At 41.2% G+C, this 18,039-nt stretch overlaps 1 long non-coding RNA gene across 1 annotated transcript in view; it reads left to right on the plus strand.

Annotated features, from left to right (window-relative positions):
* The window catches only part of LOC141112278 (uncharacterized), a 151,899-nt gene extending 133,867 nt beyond the window's left edge, over positions 1 to 18,032 (plus strand). The window contains exon 5 of the long non-coding RNA XR_012236562.1: positions 16,622 to 18,032. This is a non-coding gene — a long non-coding RNA (uncharacterized lncRNA). The remainder of the gene's footprint in view (positions 1 to 16,621) is intronic.
* The last annotated feature ends 7 nt before the right edge of the window (positions 18,033 to 18,039 follow it).

An 18,039-nucleotide genomic window follows, 5' to 3' on the forward strand; every position in this document is an offset into this window, starting at 1 on the left:
AGTGCAATTTTAACTTTTTTTTTTTATTGTTTCAAAAAAAATCTACACTTAGATGACGGTGCCCACTGTTTCTTTTGTTTTTACCATTGGGAAAGCCCTGCCCACCTGTCAGGATTTAATTTAGAAATTTGACTCCCCCCAGGCTGGCATTAAATTCTTGTCCTCACCTCGCAGGGTCAAGCGAATTTTGCAACGGTTAATTTTGACAAAATTGTGATCTCTGCGGCTGGAGGCCATAATTATACTTGTTTTGTTTCTGCATTATCCCACCCTGGTTAGCTAGTTAATTCCCAATGGTAGGCTGACATGGAGCCATCAGGAAAACAGAAAATTGAACATCAAATACTTACTGCAAGTTTCCTTTCCTGACAAGCTCCATGTCAGCACAGACTCCCATCCAGGTGCAGAAATTTAGCTACAGAATGCTGGCCAAAAAAATGGCAGCTGCTGGAATTTTTTTTATCTCACATAATATTTGTGCAACTGTTTATTAAATGCTAATTTTCAGCAAAAATACACTAAAATTTGTTTTAGTGCACACAAATACCCAATTTTTGATAGCATATAAAAGTTGATGTTGCTTTCAGTAAATAGATACCAAACATGTCAAGAACCAAAATTGCGCACAACTGTGAAATGACGACAAACTCAAATATTTAACATTTTTCATAGGTGATGCTTTAAAAGCCTTGACAGGTTATCCGTGTAGAGTTATTCGTGAATGATGACTCTAGAATTATTGCTTTCACTTTAGCGTTTGTTGTGATGCCTCACATGTGTGGTGTAATCACTGTTTACATACACAGACAGGATCTATGCATACTGTACATTTGCATTGCTATTACAAGGGGGCAAACAAGCACAACCACCCAGGGTACTTTTATTAAAAATCTCATTGGCAGCTGTAAAAAATGATACCAAGTTCATGACTTCAGCTGCACTGCTGCTCAGCACTACTTGCTGACAAGACATTTTTCTACAATCATCAGTTAGCAAGTATTTAAAACAAGCCCTGCAGCTATAAGAATTGTGGAGAAATTCATCATTTCAAAACAGAGGCACTAAATGCTTTCTAATGTAAGCAAACACCTGTGCTATAACTGTTGCGAAATCTGTTGTAATCTTTGAGAATTATCTATATCCCAGTATATGCAGCTAGAGAGCCAGAAGAGGGCTTGTTTTAAATGTTTTTTTACTACTCATTAAGAATATGCAAATATTTTAAGGGTCCATAGTCTATGCACAGGTTTTTTTTTAATGGGTCAGTTAATCTAAGCTGATTAGCTACTGGATTCTATGCCTTAGGTATCCCATTTCTCTCTTCTTGAAGTATTATTGCTGATACATAGAGACTCCAGTGAGAGAGTGAATCCACATAATGTGCAGATGGGTGGAGATGGGAACTTGGATGCAGAGATTGAGATATAAGGATCTGATTTTTTTTTCTGCATGCCTCTTTAGTCTTCCTATTGGTGTTTTTGGATTTCAAATAAAAGTGTTCATTTTACTGTACTGGAAATGTACCACCCCACTGCTGGTTCCCAAGCTCTCTTGCTCTTCTGAGGAGCTGAGGACCATGGTACTGTATAATGTCCCGACATTGTGAGTAGGAGGAACTTGGTTTCACTTTGGGTTCAGAGCTGTCATTTCCTGGCTACTGTAACCACAATGCAGCTAATCAAGTGGTCGGCAGAGGAGACATTGAGGGACCCTGGATGTCTTCATAAAGAGGACTTGCCACTTGTCCATGTTATCACATAGGGAGCTTAGTAGCTGTCTTGTAATAGAAACAAAGTGAACTAAAAAACACCCCCATCGCCTCCATACACATTCATGCAAACACTTGTGTAGGCCGCATACATGTATGTAAACATAAATTCCACCACAAATGTGAAGTATCGTTGCAAACATCGAAGTGGGAGCAATGACTCTAGGACCATAATTCACAGTTAACTCCAAAATACTAACCTGTAATGTCACATAGGAACGATTTTGGGTGCCATCGTTTTTCACAATTTCACAGACAAGCCACATGCAATGTTAAGGCTTGACATGTTTGGTATCTATTTACGCATTGCAACTCCATCAGCCATGCGGCGTAAAAAATTGCAACTGCCATCATTTATTCTACATGGTCTTTGCATTCAGAAAATGTATACATTCTCATTTGCTGTCAAGTATAAAAATATGTAGCGCTATGCCTGTAGGAGCCGCTGGTGAAAAGGGATCCCCCACCCTGCGCAGCCAGGCACACCGAATTTCCACAGCACTCTTGAGTGAAGAAACAGTCCAGCAGTTTTTTTTCTTTTTTGTTTATTAGGGGTATTCAACTTGGATAGGGTTAGGGGTCTTATGAGATGCCCACTTGACTTTAGCAAACTCTTAAGGGACAACTTTCCTATGTACAGTCCATTTAGACTCCTCAGCTTCCTCCAGCACATCACTGCTTGCAGAACAAATCTCAGACTCAGCTGGCACACTGTTAGATGATCTGACAAAAAGGCATCAATCAGATAAAGCAAAGGCCCATTAGAGGCAGGGACCGTGGGCCCCTTGGTTGTGTAGCAAAGTCAGTGTCCAGCTTCTATCCCTGTGGATACTGATCCCAGCACCACCTCTTCAGGCACTGCCAGCCCACCTGGTTGCAGCTGCCCTTTTCCTAGCCCTCCTGGCTAGTCCTCCTACAGTCTTGGCTGAATTCTCTTGGCCTTCACTGACTATCAGTGCCCACCAGTGTCACCTATCAGTGCCCATCAGTACCCACCAGTGCCACCTATCAGTGCGAACCAGTGCTGCCAATCAGTGCCCACCAGTGCCACCTATAAGTGTCCATCAGTGCTGCCAATCAGTGCCCATTAGTGTCTCACCATCAGTGTCATCTGTCAGTATTGCCTAGCAGTGCCGCCTACCAGTGCCTAGCAGTGCCCATCAGTGCCGCCTCTCAGTGCCCATCAGTGCCACCTATCAGTGCCCATCAGTGCCACCTATTAGTGCAGCCTCATACGTGCCACCTCATCAGTGCCCACCAGTGCCGCCTCATCAGTGCCGCCTCATCAGTGCCTACCAGTGTTGTATTCAAAATGTTACAGCGCAGAAAGCTCAAAATTGGCCTGGGCAGGAAGGGGGTTAATGTGCACAGTAGGCAAGTGGTTAATGTGTGTGAAGAATTAAAAAAAAAATGCCCCAGCAGAAAAGTGGTTAACCTTTTGGTATACATTCTATATAGTACATCATGACTAACCATAGACTACAACATAATGAATGTGCAGAATCTGCCACTGAGAAGTTTCATCACACTGCCTATTTGTTTCCATGGAGGCTCTAACAGTTTTTTTTGGCTACTGAAAAATTGCATTATTGTGACTAGCTTTACATTTGTTTTGGTTCAGTTTGCTTTTTGTTTTTTTATTTATTTTTTTATGACAGTCTTACTTAATTTTACTTAACTCTTATCTGGTTGTAGCTATAACCTCTTGCCATAGAGAAGACAGCTCTCCTCTTATAGCAGGAACAAAGTCCTTCACCTCACACTTCTATATTGGCAACAAAGGAACCGAGGATGTGTTCAGGGCATACACTGACGTCAAAAGTGTTTGTGGGATATGTTGGTATGGGGCAACATCCTCTTCTTAGTTTCTTTCAATAGTTCTCAAGAAAACCTTTAGCTGAACATTGATTTGCACTTTGTCCTGACTCCTTGAAGAGCCCCAGTCACCAAAAATTGTAGGTAAAAGCGCAGAAAAGAGAGCTTCTTTAATCACTTACAGACGGGAAGATTTTCCCCCTTAATGACCAGGACATTTTTTGCGATACGGCACTGCGTCACTTTAACTGACAATTGGGCGGTCGTGCAACGTTGTACTCAAACAAAATTGACATCCTTTTTTCCCAACAAATACAGCTTTCTTTTGGTGGTATTTGATCACACGGTTTTTATTTTTTGCACTATAAACAAAAAAATATTCAATTTTGAAAAAGAAAAACAATATTTTTTACTTTTTGCTCTAATAAATATCCCCAAAAATTGTTAAAAAAACTAATTTCTTCATCAGTTTAGGCCAATATGTATTCTTCTAGATATTTTTGGTAAAAAAAAAAAAATCGCAATAAGCGTATATTGATTGGTTTGCACAAAAGTTATAGCGTCTACAAAATAGGGGATATATTTTTGGCATTTAAAAAAAAAAAATTTTTCACTAGTAATGGCGGTGATCTGCGATTTTTAGCAGATCGGACACTTATGACACTTTTTGGGACCACTGACATTTATACAGCGATCAGAGCTAAAAATAGCCACTGATTACTGTAAAAATGTCACTGGCAGGGAAGGGGTTAACACTAGGGGCGATCAAGGGGTTAAGTGTGTTCCTTGGCAGTGTTTCTAATTGTATGGGGGCTGGGCTGGTCTGACTAGAGGAGGAGAGAGATCGCTGTTCCTGATCACTAGGAACAGCAGATCTATCTCGAACTCTCCTGCCAGAACGAGGATCTGTCTGTTTACATTGACACATCCCCATTCTGGCTTCTGTTCCCATGATCGCGGGTGGCCGGCGGACATAGCGGGCGCCAGCCACGCGTATCACGTCCCCCGCTGTACAGCGGGTGTGCGCGCCTGCTAGGGCTCCTTAAAGGAGCCGATGTACACTTACGGCAATTTTCGGGAACGTGCCCACCTGCCGCCGTATATATTATATGGCGGCTGGTCGGCAAGTGGTTAAATGCTTACTTGCAGTGTTTTTCTTTTGTAGTAAAATGTTTTTATTTACATGCAATGTGCTTTAAGCTTTCTAGGGAATTTAAACACTTTAGGATGAGTCAATTTCCTAGCACTGCCACAGTTCCCCCTCTCGTTTGCTATATCATATCTCTCTGGTCTTCTGGGAGGATCTAATTATTCTGTGTGCAGGCTCGACAACTTCACCTCTCCCCTTCCTACATAAACTCTTTTAGATGAGTCAGTTGAAAAAAAAAAAAAGACTTTATTGCCCCATCCGCACACTCAGTGTGGATGGGGGAATCCTCCCCTCTGAGCTTTTGTATTCTGACATCAGGGAGACTTCCCCGCCTTCAGAATACACTGATCAGCATTGCAGGCTATAGCTTGCGGCACTGATCGAGCAGGGAACACCAATCAGGGCAGTTGTACAGAAGACAATAGGTAGTGCCCATACATTAAAAATAAATAAAAATAAAATCAGCGCTACACCCAAAAACAAGAAATGTATAAAATAGCTGCTCGCAAAAAGAGAAATATACAATCTTCAGCACAACATATACCAAAAAGTTGCAGCACTCACAAAGAAATAAATAAATAGGAAAATAGACTCTACTAGAGATCTACTATGGAAGTCCAATAAATCAAAAACAGTCCACATGTGTGTTCAGTAATGTCTAAATAATATAACTTCCTCATGTGAAAACAAGGAGAAGTGGCAACTCACCAGAAACTGATGCTGTTCAAGAGAACAGCAAACACGCATTTTGCAGTTGAATATAGATGTAGCCATCAACAACCGCTCTCTAGTGGTGTCACCTCCTCAGAGTCATGTGATGGTACATCAAATGATAACAGTCAATAACATGAAAATAAAATGCTCTTATAGTGTAGTAATTACTGATCACTGAGTATTTAGTGAAAAAAGACACCCGTGGTGAAGATAATAAACTACACTTGTGAACCAGATTGCTTCCCCACATGCAATGCACACTTACCAAACAGCATGTGCTGCCATGCAATATGCAGCTATCACATTTTGCATGGATGAATGGATGGATGCTTGAAGAAAGGTCACTGTTTCCTCTGATAGGGATTTTCACCTTAGTTCAAGCTCATTAGGGGACACTGTGCTCCCCATTCCACCAAATGATACCACCATACAACAGAAATAAGGTATCATAGTGTAGTATTTTTATTTAACTAAATTCAGCAGCTAAAAACAGTTCACTAGCAGTATCAAAAACCAGCCAGTATTGCAATAAAAATGGTGCTCGTGCACTCACATCAAAATTGCCGCCACAATGATTATCAGCAGCGGGGCGACATGACGTCACGTGGACAGCTCCGCCCAATGCGTTTTCCTGCCAATGTGTGTCCTCAGAGGCCCCTAAGAACACACATTGGCTGGGAAATGTGTTAGGAGGAGCTGTCCATGTGACATCACGTCGCCACGCTGATTATCATGGTGGCAGCGTTTTTTATGTGAGTGCACGAGCGCTGTTTTTATTGCAGTACTGGCTGGTTTTTGATACTGCTAGTGAACTGTTTTTAGTTACTGCATTTATTTAAATAAAAGTACTACACTATGATACCTTATTTCTGTTGGTGGAATGAGCGGCACAGTGTCCCCTAAAGAACTTTAAGGTGAAAATCCCTATCAGAAGAAATTGTGACCTTTCTTTAAGCATCCATCCATCCCTGCAAAGTGTGATAGCTGCATATTGCATGGCAGCAAATGCTGTTCGGTGGGTAGTGCCCATGCATGGTTTGAAATTCGGCTGGTCCTTGGTGAACTGTTGAAATTTTGCTCCATGTATGACAGACTTTATGCAGCTACCGGGGGAAGAGCTAAGGGGAATAGTATAGAATGTTATTTGAGTGACAACTCTGAGTCTGCTGGAGCTACTGACATCACAGATAAAGAAAAAACTAATCTTACCTCCTCTCTAATGATCTGGGTCCCTTGCCTGCACAGGCATCTTCTCCTTGGGTGCCAGTCTGTGGGTATCTCCATTGACCAGTGCGGGATGATGAAATGACTGCGTATACAATGTGGCACAGCGTAGAGTATAACACTTATATCAGAGTGTGCAGAGAGAAAAATATATATAAAAGAGAGGATATCTGCGCTAACCTAAGGAGTAAAAAGTGATGTAACTGTATGCAGCAGCTCTGATAGCTTAAATACTAAAAGCTCAAGATAAATAGAAAACGAAAAAAAAGCGCACAAACAAAAGACATATATATGAAAATATATGAGTAATTCTGTGCATACAAAATAATACAAACTTTGTAGTGCATATAATGAATGTATTAATGTGTCAGAAAATATCACAAAAATCCTTCAGTGTGAAAATTAAAAAATATTAGACCATAAAAATTTTATAAACAGATATATTAGACCATAAATAATAAAAAGTCCATATGTTAATCTCTGAATTCCAAAAGAAGCATCTGGTCTTCAATTGATAAAGTGTTCCAGCATTCTGATATAAGATGTAAAATCACAAACTGCTTACCAGATTTGTAGGATCTCATATAATAGAGATCAAAAGCGCTTGTGCATCAGCCTGCCGGCAAACCCGCAATCCACCTGTGATGTTCCCTTCTTATGGTCCGTCTGCAGCGGGTGGATTATTCCTCCTTGTAAGAACATCACAGGTGGATTGCGGGTTTGCGCCGGGCTGATGCACAAGCGCTTTTCGTTGGTCGCGTTTGATGGCACAGTGGCAGCGTTTGCTGGCACAGTGGCGACAATTGATGGGCACAATGGTGACAATTATGGGCACAGTGGTGAGAAGTGATGGGCACAGTGGCTGCACAGTGGCGACGTTTGCTGGCACAGTGGCGACAATTGATGGGCACAGTGGTGACAATTGATGGGCACAGTGGCTGCACAGTGGCAACGTTTGCTGGCACAGTGGCGACAATTGATGGGCACAATTGATGGGCACAGTGGCTGCATTTAATGGCACAGTGGCGGCGTTGCTGGCACAGTGGCGACAATTGATGGGCACAGTGGCTGCGTTTTAATGTTTTTGTTTTTTTTCAGATTTTTTTCAGTTTGTTTGCGCCCCACCACTGATTTATATATAAACGTCCTGGTTGGTTCCTCAAAAGTGGTTATTCCGTGCCAGTGCTAGATACAAAGTGTATAGCACCCAAACATGTATCTAGCACTGGCACGGAATAACCACTTTTGAGGAACCAACTGGGACGTTTATATAGTAATGATATGTATTGTTCCATAATAAAAAAAAATTTTGTCATGTCAGCATTTACTTTTAAAAAATCTTTGTCTTGATTGCCCTGGTGACACGCAGTGAAAAATGCTTTTATAATTACTGTGTCTGACTTACCAAAAATCACAGGTGTTCTTCAGCTTCTGCAAGTGACGTTTCGTCGCTGCCCTCTTGGTACACTCGTCCGCAACAAGCGGACTTCGGTGAGTGTAAAAAGATGTCCGCTTGCCGACTTCTAAGTGTAGCCTTACTGCGGATGAGAGTACCAAGATGGCGGCGACGGAACATCACTTCCGTGCGGTTTCTCCTCTCCAGGAAGTGACACCTCACTGGCCGAGACGGACAGACTCCGGCAGTAACTTTGGGTCCATCTCGGCCAGCATTCGCGACCCCCTGGCGAATCGGCAATCGACCCCCAGTTTGAGAACCGCTGCCATAGTGTAAAGAATGGCACCGTTTGGAGCATAGGATGTACAGCACAGTTTCCAGAGTGGTGCAGTGTATGGTATAGAATGTACAACATAGAGTGCAAAGTGGAGCTATGTGGAATATAGAACATACAGCACAGTGTTCAGAGTGGAGTGATGTGTAAAAAATGCAACACAAATTTTAGTGCGACAATGACCAATGTCCTGCAACAAAATTTCCAGACACAAATATTTAAACCTGGTAATGTCTTTGATAACAATTTACAAATACGCATATGCTTTGACCACAACAGTTACACAAATAAAACGAGTAAAATTTTGATGCTAACGGGCCCAGTGTCTCCCCAACTTCTCCAAGCCCAAAGGGAGCTTTTTTTGTCTAATTATATGCAAATAAAGGATTTCTAAATTTTTTAAAAACTAATGCTGCGTACACACGAGCGGACTTTACGGCAGACTTTACCCGGCGGACGGGATTTGGTCGGACAGTTCGATCGTGTGTGGGCTCCAGCGGACTTTGTTTTCTCAAAAGTTGGACAGACTTAGATTTGAAACATGTTTTAAATTAATCCGTCGAAATCGAGTCTGGTCGAAAAGTCCGCTCGTCTGTATGCTAGTTCGACGGACAAAAAGCCACGCTAGGGCAGCTATTGGCTACTGGCTATGAACTTCCTTGTTTTAGTCCGGTCGTACGTCATCATGTACGAATTCGACGGACTTTGGTGGATTGTGTGTAGGTAAGTCCGTTCATTCAGAAAGTCCGTCGTAAAGTCCGCCGAAAAGTCCACCGAGCAAAGTCTGCTGTAAAGTCCGCTCGTGTGTACGCGGCATAAGAATCCAGAGGGACTTTTTTTGCTTGAAACATTTTGCTTTACTTTTAATGATAAGTATTCTATAATTTCAGCAAATTAAATGGGGATCTCCTAAGTAGCAGAATGAAACTAAAATTGTTCTTGCAGAAAGTGCTGAGTGTTTTTAAATGGAAAACATGAGCTTGTATCAGAACAACTAAATAACTTAAAGTGGAATTAAACATTTCTAAAAAAGGGACTCCCCAGGAGCTTTATGCCATAATGTACTAGTATGCACAGCATATTAGCACATTATGGCAGACTTACCTACCAATTGATCCTATCTAGCAGTGTGGTGTCAGTGCTCCTATTAGTCACATACAGTGCCTTGAAAAAGTATTCATACCCTTTGAAATTTTCCACATTTTGTCATGTTACAACCAAAAACATAAATGTATTTTTTGGGGATTTTTTTAATGTGATAGACCAACACAAAGTGGCACATAATTGTGAAGTGGAAAGAAAATGATAAATGTTTTTCCAAATTTTTTACAAATAAATATGTTAAAAGTGTGGCATGCATTTGTATTCAGCCCCCCTGAGTCAATACTTTGTAGAATCACCTTTTGCTACAAGTACAGCTGCAAGTCTTTTTGGGGATGTCTCTACCAGCTTTGCACATCTAGAGAATGACATTTTTGCCCATTCTTCTTTGCAAGCTCTGTCAGATTGGATGTAGAGCGTCTGCGAACAGCAATTTTCAAGTCTTGCCACAGATTCTCAATTGGATTTAGGTCTGGACTTTGACTGGGCCATTCTAACACCTGAATATGCTTTGATCTAAATCATTCCATTGTAGCTCTGGCTGTACGTTTAGGGTTGTTGTCCTGCTGGAAGATGAACCTCCACCCCAGTCTTAAGTTTTTTGCAGACTCTAACAAGTTTTCTTCAAAGATTGCCCTGTATTTGACTCCATCCATCTGTCCATCAACTCTGACCAGCTTCCCTGATCCCTGCTGAAGAAAAGTATCCCCACAACATGATGCTGCCACCACCTGGTTTCACGGTTGGGACGGTGTGTTCTGGTTGATGTGCAATGTTAGTTTTTCTGCCACTCATAGCGTTTTTCTTTTAGGCCACAAAGTCACAATTTGATCTCATCTGACCAGAGCACTTCTTCCACATGTTTGCTGTGTCCCCCACATGGCTTCTCTCAAACTGCAAACAGGACATCTTATGTTTTTTCTTTCAACAATGAGTTTCTTCTTGCCACTCTTCCATAAAGGTCAGATTTGTGGAGTGCATGACTAATAGTTGTCCTGTGGACAGATTCTTCCACCTGAGCTGTAGATCTCTGCAGCTCCTCCACAGTTACCATGGGCCTCTTGGCTGCTTCTCTGATTACTGCTCTTCTTGCCCGGCCTGTAAGTTTAGGTGGACGGCCATGTCTTGGTAGGTTTGCAGTTATGCCATACTCTTTCCATTTTTGGATGATAGATTGAACAGTGTTCCGGATATTTTTTTATAACCTAACCCTACTTTAAATTTCTCCATAACTTTCTTCCTGACCTGTCTGGTGTGTTTCTTGGCCTTCCTGATGCTGTTTGTTCACTAAGGTTCTCTAACAAACCTCTAAGTGCTTCACAGAACAGCTGTTATTAATACTAATACTATGCTATTAATACTGAGATTAAATTACACACAGTTGGACGCTATTTACTAATTAGTTGACTTCTGAAGGCAATTGGTTCCACTAGATTTCAGTTAGGGGTATCAGAGTAAAGAGGGCTGAATACAAATGCACACCACACTTTTCACATATTTATTTGTAAAACAAATTAGAAAACCATTTATCATTTTCCTACCACTTCACAATTATGTGCCACTTTGTGTTGGTCTATCACATAAAATCCCAATAAAATACATTTACGTTTTTGGTTGTAACATGACAAAATGTGGAAAATTTCAAGGGGTGTGAATACTTTTTCTTTTCATGTTTCGACTCTTCCGCTGCAGGATTGGCTGGGCCAAGATAACGTCACTCCCATGCGTGCGCATGGGAGACGAGTCCCATCATTGTGGCACAGAGCTGTGCCATAAGTGCCATAAGTGGAGCTGTGTATGTGCGGCTCAGTGTATACAAATGCTGACCGGCAGAGAGAAGTAGTTATGACAGAAGAGACAAATGGGTTCTGTTTTGTCATAAAAAACCTGCCTGTCAGCTGTTTTTTACTTTTTAAGTTTAATTCCGCTTTAACATAAATGGAACTATAAGATACCTTATTTATTCATTGTACATTAACAGCAATACAAATATGTTAATTATTTCATTATTTCTATTTACTAAAGCTGGTAATGTAGGTGAAATGCAGATACCTGGATCTTTCTGAACATACCATACTTATTCATAAAGCGTGTGTAAACCTTATCAACTCATTTCTTTCTCTCTCTATTTTTTAGAAATTATTTATGTAAGAAGGAAACAGAAAAATGGACAACCTGTTTGAGAAACGTAAAATTTTAAGGTGACTAACACACATATAACGGAGTACAAGTGTACAATATGGATAAACACAGGGCTTTTTTTCAGCGGGAACACGGGGGAACGGCACCTCCAGCACTGAATGTATGTAAAGGCAAGGGGTGATGGAGTGTGTTGGAGGACCTATGGATGCTGGGGGATCTATTTTCGCTGGGGGGGGGTCTATTGTTGCTGGGGGTCTATTGTTGTCAGGGAGGTCTATTGCTGCTGGTGGTTGATCTATTGTTGCTGGTGGGTGATCTATTGTTTCTGGGGGGGGGTCGTATGTTGCCGGGAGAGCTCTACAGTTGAGGGAGAGCCTGCTGTTGCTGGCTGCTGGAGGGTCTATTGATGCTGGTTGCTGGGGTGAATCTATTGTTGCTGGGGGGCATTTTTTTGTGGGGAGGGGGTCTATGGTTGCAGGGGAAGGTTTATTGTTGCTTGGGGGAACTATTGTTGTATGGGGTGTATTGTTGTTGGGGAGTCTATTGTTGCTGATTGCAGGGGATCTATTTTACTGTTCTTTTAATTGTCGCAGGGAAGGATTTATTGCTGCGGGGGGGGGGGGGGGATTGTTGCAGATTCCAGAGGATCTATTTTACTGCTTTTCTTATTATCATTAACAACATCCATACAAATTACCTAGAACCACAACATGATACTTGGCTCTATATTCTCTTAAAGGGCCAGTACTGAGAGGTGGGTAGTGGGTGGACCAAAAACACAGTGCTCGGAGGTGGGTAGGGGGCAGAGACAAAGGGTGACTCAGAAGGGGTGAGTACCTGGACCTATTCTCTGAGAAAAAAAGCCCTGATTAAACATGCATTTTACTACAGTATGTCTCAAACTGGGCTGGTAGTAAAACATTATAACTTATAGTTTAACTGTTTGTATGGTTTTTCTTTTATCGGAAGAATAGAGGGACAGTTTGGATGAAGAAAGGTGGAGAATACATACAGGGGCCGAAGAACTGTGTATATAATAGCATGGGAAGGGAGGCATTAGAAGTAAAGGAAGAAAAAGAAGAGGAAAAAAAAGGAGAGACAGGAGAAGGGTGGGGGTTTCTGCCTCCCCCGGACCGCCCCCAGCTCACCCCATCCCAGAGGGGTGTTAAAGTGACAATAATCCTAAAAGCAAAAATGTATTAAATTGCAGCAATTCTTAGATGTGGTGGCAGCATTAGTTTTCTTTTTCTTCTTTTAGTTTTTTAAATCTGCTACTCTAATGCCGCGTACACACGAGCGGAATGTCCGTCAGAAAAAGTCAGATGGGAGCTTTTCATTGTATATTCCGACAGTGTGTATGCCCCATCGAACTTTTTCCGTCAAAAATTCAGACGGACTTAGATAGAGAACATGTTCTACATTTTTCCGACGGAACTAATTACTATCGGGAAACCCGCTTGACTGTATGCTGTTCCGACGAGATTAACAGAAGGAGCCCAAAGGGTGACGCACTGGCTATTGCACTTCCTTTTTCTAGTCCCGTCCTACGTGTTGTACGTCACCGCGTTCTTGACGGTCGGACTTTGGTGTGACCGTGTGTATGCAAGACAGCTTGAGCGGAATTCCGTCGGAGAAACCTTCAGAGTTTATTCCAAAGGCAAAACCGCTTGTGTGTACGCGGCATAACACTACCCTCCCCTCAGACTGACAATGCTGTTGTCCGAAGGTGTCTGCTTTACTAATTCAAGCATACAGATACCCTTAGATTGGAAATGTTACTGGCTGGATCACCAGGAGATATAAAGGAAAAATACTAAAAAAAAAAAAAAACTAACGCAGCTACCACTAAGGATTGGTATGATGCAATATGTTATATTTTTGTTTTTGGAGTTAATACCATATTAGTGTTCAGCAGCGGTTTTCAGTTGAAGTTGGTCATGACATCCTTTATATAGAAACCATGGTGTTCACATACAGAAGTATTTCTCTTCCTGTTTTCTCAGGTGAGGTTCTCCATTTGCTGGATTTAATGAATTCTGGTATACCACTGCATTTTGTTTTTCTTTTTTTACACATTGTGCGCATACATGTCTTAAAGTGATATTAAAGGATTTTTTTTTCTAATAACAAACATGTTGTACTTGCCTGCTCTGTACAATGGTTTTGCACAGAGCAGCCCTGATCCTCCTCTTCTCAGGTCCCCTACTGGCGCTACTGGCTCCTCCTCTTTTTCTCCAAGGGCACCCATAGCAAGCTGTTTGCTATGGGGGCACTTGTGCGTGCTCACTCCTGAGCCCTGCTCTGTGTGTCCATAAGACACACAGAACGAGTATGAGCCCTGCCCCCACTTCCTCCTCACCTGCTGTGATTGACAGCAGAGGGAGCTAATGGCTCTCACTGCTGTCTCTCAGCCAGTGAGAAGACAGAGACCCAGGATAGCAGCTGCTCTCGTGCACATTCCTGGATCGCGATCTGACTCAGGTGAGTATAAGGGAGGGCTTTGGGGGGAGCTACATAATGAAGGTTTTTTACCTTTATGCATAGAATGCATTAAGGTGAAAAACCTTCAGCCTTTAGAAACACTTTAACTGCAGTCAGCTGATGACTGCGATTAATGAGATACTTTTTGCAATTCCTAATCTATAAAGGAGTACTGTGAAGTAAACATACCAATGGTTTGCCCATTAGATACACTTTCGTTAGGGTTGCCACCGTGTTTTTTAACTATGTTCCATAAATCTTGCAGTCATGGATATTTCCAGAATATAAGGAGAAGTGTACCCACTGCCTCATGGCATCATCGACATAGTTAAGAGACCTGGGGGTATATCTGATGTAGTTGTTGAGGGACCCTGTACTGTAATGGTCTGTAAATCCAGCATAGTTAGAGCTGGAGTTGGTATTAGGGCTGATGTCTGACTTGCCTCCTAGCATGCTGTATATGTCACAGACTTTGTGGTTGTTCGTGAATTACAGCCCAGGTGCCTCTCATCGGCAGGTATTGAGATTTTTTACCTCAAAGACACCATGTTGGTATTGTTGACCAAGATGTAAGGAAAGGCCTTCGCTGCACAGACTAAAGCATGTTCCTTTTCGTGCTCGCAAGAATTGGGCACTGGCTAATGCAGCATATGTGCATGCGCGAACTTGCGCGCATGCGAGCCATCGCACATTCTCATACGCAACAGCGCACACGTGCACCTGTGACAGGTGTTGGCACCAAACAGGCTATTTAAACTCAGCCAGTGCTTAGGATCAGTGCTGCTTTGTCTTTCAGCATTCCCTGCATCCTGTGTTCCTGTTATCCTATGTCCTGATTCCAGTTGCTGACCTGGCTTGTCTGACCACTCTCTGAACTCCGACCTGCACCGACCCTGGCTTGTCCTTAACCTCTGCTTCTGTCTGCTCCATTGGCTTCTATTGTACTGATTGGCTCCTGACCCGGCTTGAACCCCAACCACGCTATTGCCTGCTCCTCTGTACCTGATCTGTCCTGACAGTTTATGACCCTGCTTGCCTGACCCTGCTTCTTGACACGTCCTGTTGTGCCTGCTGTTCTTCAGTCTGCTACCAGAACATACCTCACCTGCCCGCTGTCGTCAGTACCAGCCTGCTTCAGTCTGCCATGCTCCAGCTGTCTACCAACCAGTCTGCTTCACTAAAGACTACTGATGACCTCTCCTGCCTGGCGTGGATACCCGCTGTGCTACTGGCAAGACCTACAGGCACTTATACCACTCTGCACTCCTGCGCCTTCTGTTCGCACTACTAGGGGCCCCGAGTCAGAGGTGTAAGAGAGGCCTTCCTCATCTTTTCTGGCTCTGCTACCAGGTGTGTGATGCAAGGGCGGTTTTTGTTGCCATGTAGGAATTTGTCCTGGGGTGGATGTGTGAGTGTTTGGATGAGTTCTGCAGTTCTTCTCCTAGCTGTGAATCAAGATGAGGGTGCATTGACTGAGTATTTTGCTGGGTATTTCCCCTCGTGTAGCAGAGCTCTTTTTAGATCTGTTAAATGAACAATTGAATGTGTTTTTTTGTTTTGTTTACAAACTTTTATTATGTGTAAAAAACATTGGTACAAAAAAGTTGTTTACATATGCCATGAAAATATAATATAAAAAATTACAAATATGTAACATTGTCATATTGTATTCAATACTTGAGAGAAATGTTTAGTAAATGTTAATTAGTATTATAACTGTAGTATCGTAAAATATCATCTTTAGTGTCTTTTTTGAAAGGTATCACTATTCTGAATTGGAGAAGTGATTGGAGTGATTAAACCATGGGTTCCATTTTTTATCATATAAATGATACGTATTGTGTACTGTGTGAAATATTTTTTGCATGAAATTTATATTATTAATTCTAGTTTTCAAATGTGTTAGAGGTATCGATGGTGATTTCCAATGATATGCAATCAACCAGTGTATTGCTACACATATTGTATGGATAAGTCTCATTTGATAAATAGGTAGCCCAGGGATTGAGAAGAATAATAGGCAGTTTTGGGGAGTGAGTCATATGATGTTATCTGAGATTTTAGATGCAAATTTTTCTAGTTGCTTACATATATTTGAAACTTTCTCACAATCCCAAAATTAATGTGTTTTTTACATTTGTTCAATAAGCTCAAACAAATTCCTGTGGATTCTTTCAAAATTATTATCAGCTGATAGCTTCATGTGCTATCTGAGTGTGTTGCACTATTATAAGTTACATTCTTCCCAGTTATCTCTGAGGGCTACAGGTTCCTACCTCTCTATGTTATGAAGACGAGGGAGGTTCTGCAGTCCTATGGTGAAGTGACAACGCTGCTTCTCTATAGATAAAGTTGGTGAGGGAGCATCCTAGGCCCCCTGTCATCCTAGGACAGGAAGTGTGTTACTGGCAGGATCACCAGGTGAAAACTAGTAAGTGGCAATTAATATATATATTTTTTGTTCTTGGGTTAAATTTGTTTTTATTTCCATAACAGTGCTGAAACTCATAAGGAAAAGCAAATGCACCGAAAGAGTTCAAAGAAGGAAGAGAAAGAATTAGGGTGTGAAGAAGAAATCACAACCAGCCCGCCCCAAGAAAGAAGGCCAAGAGGAAAGTGTAGCAGCCAGCCTGCATAAGCAATTTAAGTCATCCTGGAGCCTCATGAATTGATCCAGGCTGTCCAAGTTTTACCAACTTTTTTGAGACACTTCTGACTTTCATACATCAACTTATAAAGTGGCAGGACATTGTTAATAGCAGTACACCAGAAAGACAAAGTAGGAGGCATGGGGAACTTCCATTTCAGAAGGATTTTGGTATTCATCTTTAACTAAAATGTATACTTATTTACATATATACAGTATAACAGTAATGACTAAAGGAATACAAATTGTAAAATATATTTTCCTTTTTTTTTTTACTTGTAAAACAAAGATTGTATACTGTACATGTTGTAAAAATGGATATTGTATATAACATCTCAAAAACAATTTATATTTTCCAATAGAACTTTACACTTATGCCATGCTAAACATAAGTGAATATGGTCGATTATTGTTTTGTCATACTTTGAATTCATAAAACTAACTTGTAGATACGTTGAGGCATTCGTGTGGTTTCAAGAACCATTAAAGCATATGTCAATGCAAAAAAACACCTATTTATTATGTCTCTGCAGTACATGCACATTTCCACATGTTTTATCGCTTAAAAAAACACTGCAGGTAAAGAAAAATAATTATTGATGTGCTGAAAATATAGGCGTCTAATTTAGATTGTTTTTGAGGTTCACACAACTTTTATCAGGATTCACACATTTTTTAAATGAATCCAGTTAGATACATTTGTGATACATTTTTTAAGTGAGAGAGTCCAATTGATAAACTTGTGCCCCTCACTATGTGAATACATGTAGGTATGCAGAATTTTTGTTTGTGCTTTTTCAACAAAATTTTACTTTTAAACTACTTCTGTTAAAAAGAGAAAAACTCTTTGATTGTGATACCATACAAACTACAGCCATGGCAATCCAGTCCAGTCAAGCATTAATTTGGCCATGGTTTGTATGAAAACCATCAGTCACTTACGTGGCTTGAAGGTGGTCCTTCCCTAGATTTTCCCTGCATATGCTTTGTAAACTGGAATTAAAAAATGACTGCATGTCCAAAATGAGGTCTTACTAGTGAATTAAATAGGATCAGCTTGACATTGCATGCCGTTATTAATGAGAAACTTCACCTGTATCACAAAAATTACAACAAAGGCATCTTTAGAAATAATTATTAACAACAATCTACAAGCCTATACTTAAAGATAATTGCAGGCTTTTTATTTCTTGTATACCTTATATTTCCCCTATTCTTCTCATGGTGGCCATTTTTAGGAATCCATCTGACTTTACTTCCTGGAACA

The sequence above is a fragment of the Aquarana catesbeiana genome, linkage group LG11 (genome assembly GCF_042186555.1).
Source record: "Aquarana catesbeiana isolate 2022-GZ linkage group LG11, ASM4218655v1, whole genome shotgun sequence".
NCBI lineage: Eukaryota > Metazoa > Chordata > Amphibia > Anura > Ranidae > Aquarana > Aquarana catesbeiana.